The 6387-nt window shown below is 37.9% G+C and overlaps 1 protein-coding gene across 4 annotated transcripts in view; it reads right to left on the bottom strand.

Annotated features, from left to right (window-relative positions):
* CPB1 (carboxypeptidase B1) overlaps positions 1–6387 on the bottom strand; it is a 73712-nt gene that overhangs the window by 29680 nt on the left and 37645 nt on the right. Inside the window, exons 1-2 of one of the 4 annotated variants that reach the window (XM_068692393.1) lie at positions 6138–6168; positions 4857–5024 (exon numbers count right to left, since the gene is read on the bottom strand). The exons of 2 other annotated variants lie outside the window; for them this stretch is intronic. The gene's annotated coding sequence lies outside the window, so the exon portion shown is untranslated. Of the gene's footprint in view, positions 1–4856; positions 5025–6137; positions 6171–6387 lie in introns of those variants that run through there. One more of the 4 variants, XM_068692394.1, reaches the window with a different exon arrangement.

Below are 6387 nucleotides of genomic sequence, written 5' to 3'. Positions count from 1 at the left end.
GTAGGGTTTTCCGCAGATTCAGGGTAAATTAATATGCCTGTTGAAACTGGTATATTAAAGGTTGCTGTAATATGCTCAGCATTTCCATTATATGGTGTGGAAGAAATGAGACAATTACTTTGGCTTAAAGCTTTACTGTCAGCAAAATGAGGACATCTGGGCTGGAAATACACATATGTGTGTGTGTGTATTTGTATACATATATATATATATATATATATATATATATGAAACATCTTTTGTAAGACTTGGCATCAATGTAGTTCAAATTGGGTGGCAAAGCAGTTGGCTGCAACACATGGACCAGAAAAGCTAGGAATAGTCTTTAAAAACTGAAGCTGCTTGAGTTTCAGCTGTTTTTTCTTTTTCACCTGGCTGATCAGATGTAAAACACAGATAAGAAATTCAGAAGGTGTAGTAAGAAGTGGGAATCCAGGCTGAGAATAAGAACTGAGACTGAGATGAGGACAGCTCATCCTGCATCTTCTTTATCAGCAAATTTTCAGTTCATTAGGGGATGCAGTTCTGTCTAAAAAAATGTGGTTGTCATTAGTTAGGGATTTGTATTTGCATGCTCAGATACCCTGCAAGTTGTACGTGCTCACATTTACTTGCTGTATAAGTATTATTTAAATAAATACTCCCTGTTGCCAGAACATAGTAAAAGCTGGAAAAAATGTAATTTATAGACACAGGATGTTCTATGTACACAAAAATTTGGCCTTGTATCTATTTCCCCTGATGTTCTGGATTAATATATGCCTCAAGATCAGGAGCTGTGTAATGCAGTGACCCAGCTGGAACAGGGTCTCTGTGCTTCCAAACCAGCCTTGTTCCTTGCTTTCTCAAGCATCACACTGTGTTATCTCTTTTACAAACATATCAAGTGCCACCTTAAGTCTGTTTAGTTTGTTGCTCCCTCTGCTCCCATAAGAAAACTTCCTGATCATCCCTCTTCTGATGTTTGGAAACTGCCTTTTAATTAATAATCTGAATTTGTTTGTGATAAGCTGATACTCAATTATTCATGTACCAGCACTATCCCTTAGCTTAAGAAGGGCTTCATTTTCCTTTCTGTGATGTTTTGAGGAATAATCCTATCACCTTAGATAATCCTATCACCTTAGAACACCTTAGATTTTGCTAGACAAAGTACTTGATGGATTAAACAAGCTTTTGTTTAAACCAGGCACACGCTCTGTTCCTTACTGTCTTGCTCTGTGTTGTTTCAGTCTCAACTTTTCTTCTAACCATGGCTTACCAGACAAGTGTTTTGGAAAAGGAATCAATAGAAACTTTGCTTTTAGCATCAGTATTTTCCTAACTCTTGACAACTCTTCATGTCACACATTGTAGCACTGCAGTGGCTTTCCCATAATGGCATTGCATCAGAAGTTTATGATCAGCTTGTTTTTGACCACAACTGAAACAAGCATGTTTCTGCAGAACAACAGCATCTTGAACATCTGTTAGAGAATGTGTAGAGCTAAGTGTTTTAGTCAATCTTTTTTTTTTTTTTTCTTTTTTTTTTTTTTCCTCCTAGTCAGATGACACTATGAATAACTCATTATTTCAAAAATGCCACTGGTCACTTGTAACTTCCATTTTAAAATCACATGGACAAACACAAAAGATTCTGTAGATGTTGGACTTAGGCTTGAGAATTTAAATGCAATCCCACCAAAACATTCAAAATTATCATAGCCAAATGACAGCAACAGGTCTGCAGTATTTTTTTTCTCAAATACTTATGTAAAAGCATGCATATATTTCTATTTCTTTATGGAAGGGGAAAAAGATATAGTATTTGTAGGGAATTTATTATTATTGTTTTCAGTTTACATTCTAAGCTTCAAAGTTGCATGAAAGACACAATTTGTTTAGTTTACTGGCACATGAAGTTTGTAAATTAGCAAGCAGTAATCCGAAGAATGAAAAGTATCTATTACTAAAGACAAGAGCCTTAGTTTCTGCACCGTAGCAAATGTGGAAATACTTCTGGATAAACTTAATAACTTTATGTAGAACAAAAGATGAATGATTTTTTTCCATCAACTCTTTCTCCTTCATTACATTCTAGAGTGCCATCCTAACATCCAAAATAATTAAAACTGAAATCTTTTTAACTGTCATATTACACCAAATTCTGTAGCACTAACTCTGAATATCATGTTTGTCTTTTCATAACTGTGAAAGAAAAGAAATAACAGCTTGCTCGTTCCTCTCACTCACCTACTAAGTAAACAAATTCTGGTTTAGTCATGCTGCTGCAGACACACAGGAATGTGAGGGTGAAGCTCCTCACTGAAATGGCTGTTTTACTGCTGCTTCATCTCTGGGACCAAAGAATCGTAGAAAATATTGGGAATATAAGTCTGGGATACCTCTGATTTCCAGTCTACTAACAGCAGCAAAATGAAAACTGGAGACGTTGAATGATAATAAAACAACTGAGTTGGTATAAACTCGACCGATGGAGCTCTCATGTAGAACATATTGTGTCTACAATGTTACAGGTCATTTCCTTCGCCTTTCTCTATAAACATGTTTTTCAAATTGGTTTCAAGTGGGTCCAGCTACTTCAAGCACAATATATTGAAAGCATGTTAATATGACAGATAACTAGCAGCTGTTGTTGGAAAATTGACAAAGCAAAGGATAGATGTTGCTTTGGAGGATGAACTTGTGCTTTCAGGCACAACATCTTCCTCAGTATTTTGCTTCTCTATGAATTTTTCTTTGCAAAGGCTGGGCCAGTGACACAGAGGCCACATTCTTTACAGATATAACACTAGCAAATGTAGCCATGCCTTATAAAAAACAGATATATGGAGGGACTTATCAAGGCAATGAATGAGAGAAAGAAGTGTTCTCTCTATTAAATTGCTCCCTCTATTAAAACTATTGAAGATTTTGTATTGAAGATTTGTAGATAGTGTATATAGCAACACAAATGCTCTTGACTGAATTTGTTCCAGAGGTGATCTAATCAATTTAATCATATACTATTTTCTATCTCTTCAATTCAGATTTTTATTTATTTATTTATTTATTAAGTATAGTTTGGCTAAAACATGGGAAAGCAATACTTTCCTGTAACTTTTCTGTCTAGAAAGAAATACCATTTTTTCTTTCTAACCATTATTCATTTTTGTCTAAAACACTGTATGCATGGCTTGAGAAGGAGAGAAAAAAATACAAACAATTTAACTGGCAATATTATTTACTTATTCTGTATTTAAATCTATTGGGTCACATAGTGCTTCAGGTTTATTGCTGTTATGATCCTGCAAGTTTCACACAATTCACATTGCCTGTAGATGCCAAATACTGTACAGTTTCCTTAATAATAGAGACTAAACACATGTATTCTTTGATCTACTTCACAGCTTCAAAGTTTAAAATGCAGTCTGAGAGCTTTCCATGGGATTTCAAAAAACTGTTATTGAGAAAACTAATTATGAAAGTAGTAATTTTCTCACTGATGCTATTTTTCTGTAACTGAGATCTAGGAGGTAAGAGTGTTATGTTTCTTTATTATTTTTTCCACAGTGTAATCTACAAGGACTTTTAATTTATATAATTTTTCTGTTGTAATTCATTCTTCCTGGAGGAACCACATTCAAGAAGGCTAGGAGACTGCAAGAACACAAACTATGTAAGCATGTATAAGCAGTCTGACAAGCACAAAACATTAAAAAATGAAAACAAAAACAGAAATCTGCATTTCAAATACACTTGCATCAGGAGTTCTTGTGTTTGTTTCTGGAATAGGCCACATGATTAGAGAAAGATTGCCTGTTCCACCCATTCACAAATTGTGCTGACCTTCATTCCTTTACTGATTTTCACAGAATCACAGAATTGTCTAGGTTGGAAGAGACCTCAAGATCATCGAGTCCAACCTCTGACCTAACACTAACAAGTCAACCACTAAACCATATTGCTAAGTTCAACATCTAAATGTCTTTTAAAGACCTCCAGGGATGGTGACTGAACAACTTCCCTGGGCAGCCCATTCCAATGCCTAACAACCCTTTTAGTAAAGAAGTTCTTCCTAAAATCCAACCTAAAACACCCCTGGCACAACTTTAGCCTGTTACCCCTCGTCCTGTTGCCAGGCACATGGGAGAATAGACCAACCCCCACCTCGCTACAGCCTCCTTTAATGTACTTAATAGAGAGCAATATGGTTGCCCCTGAACCTCCGCTTCTCCAGACTGAACAATCCCAGCTCCCTCGTAGGACTTGTTCTCCAGACCCCTCACCAGCTTTGTTGCCCTTCTCTGGACTCTTTCGAGCACCTCGATGTCCTTCTTGTAGCGAGGGGCCCAAAACTGAACACAGTACTCGAGGTGCGGCCTCACTGGAGCCGAGTACAGGGGGACAATCACTTCCCTAGACCTGCTGGCCACACTGCTTCTTATGCAAGCCAGGATGCTGTTGGCCTTCTTGGCCCCCTGAGTACACTGCTGGCTCATATTCAGCCGACTATCAACCATCACTGCCAGGTCCTTCTCTGCCAGGCAACTTTCCAACCACTCATCACCCAGCCTGTAGCGCTGCTTGGGGTTGTTGCGCCCCAGGTGCAGGACCTGGCACTTGGCCTTGTTGAACTTCATAGAGTTGACCTCAGCCCATTGGTCCAGCCTATCCAGATCCTCCTGCAGAGCCTTCCTACCCTCAAGCAGATCAACACATGCACCTATCTTGGTGTCATCTGCAAACTTACTGCGGGTGCACTCAATCCCCTCATTGAGATCATCGATAAAGATATTAAAGAGGACTGGCCCCAGTACCGAGCCCTGGGGAATGCCACTAGTGAATTTTCTAACATTACAGCAGCAATTACTTACATGGAAAAATGTTTAATGTATGTTGTACTTCTTTTATTGCAGTGTAGGATCTGGAAACTTAGAGGAACACTCTGCTTACTAGGGACAGCATTTTGAGAACTGCTGACTTAGGCCACAATCCCATGCAGTCACAAGGATGTAGAGATCTTGGAGGATCACTGCAGAGGGCTATAGAATATTACAAGTTGATTTTTTAAAAAAATGCTTTAAAACTATTTCAGGTACTTATTTATCTATTTATTTATTTTCCCTCTTGTCCCAAATTGCACATTAATAAAGCAGTTGTTTAAGGTTTATGATCTTTTAAGAAAAATATAATTAGTTTGTTGTGAAGTAGCTGAGAAAGGTTTGTTTAAAAAGGAAAATTTGACATTCTGTAAATAGCAGAAGCGAAGCCTTTCATTTGTTTATCTTGCCATGGCTCCTATGAAATTTTGTTTCAATATCATTCAGAACTCAGTTCCATTCCTCTTCTTTTAGTTTGTTGCTTTTACTCCTTAATTGACCCCAAAAGGAGTCACTTCTGAGTTGTTTGCAAGCTAGACCAAGATTTTGAGACTTGGGGAGAGGAGTGAGTTACAATTTACAAGTAAGGACAATTAACTGATAGATTTTGTAATCTAAGAACCTTCTGTATTGCAGAATATACAAGGTTTGCAAAGCTTGAAGACTTTTACACTAACATTAATGTTTTTAAGGTTTTATAAGATCTGCAGAGAAAATGATGAACCTTGCAATGCATGTGTTCACAACACAAAGGGTTCATCATAAACATAAGCCACTGGGACTCATGCCTCTTTCAGAACATAATAACAAACAACATATAGCAAAGAAAGACTTTTCTGCCTTCTTTGAAATATATACACTGTCATCAGAATTTGCAAGCTGTTTTTTGAGAGAGGCCGCAAGTTCTAAAAGAGTCAAAACTAGTTCAAGAACATTGATCCTAATGTTTTCCTGTGAAACAACATTAGAGGATGTTGTGGTTTAACCCGGCCGGCAGCTAAACACCACGCAGCCGTTCGCTCACCCTCCCCCCTCCCTCTCTGGGATGGGGGATAGAAATGGAAAGTGAAGCCCGTGAGTTGAGATAAAAACAGTTTAATAAGACAGGAAAATAATAATAATAATAATAATAATAATAATAATAATAATAATAATAATAATAATAATAATAATAATAATAATAATAATAATAATACAATGATGATAATAGTACTACTTAGTACTACTACTAATAATATGTACAAACAAGTGATGCACAATGCAATTGCTCACCACTCGCTGACCGGTGCCCAGCCTAACCCCGAGCAGTCCGGCCCCCACCCCCCGGCTAGCCACCCCTATATATTGTTTAGCATGACGTCAGATGGTATGGAATACCCCTTTGGCTAGTTTGGGTCACCTGTCCTGGGTCTGTCCCCTCCCAGCTCTTACTGCACCCCCAGCCTGCCTGTTGGCAGGACAGAGCAAGAAGCTGAGATGTCCTTGGCTTGGTATAAGCACTGCTCTGCAACAATTAAAACATCGG

This window comes from Anas acuta, chromosome 9 (genome assembly GCF_963932015.1).
Source record: "Anas acuta chromosome 9, bAnaAcu1.1, whole genome shotgun sequence".
Lineage (NCBI taxonomy): Eukaryota > Metazoa > Chordata > Aves > Anseriformes > Anatidae > Anas > Anas acuta.
Note: the sequence above shows the minus strand (reverse complement) of the source record. Positions and strands in the feature narration are given on the sequence as shown.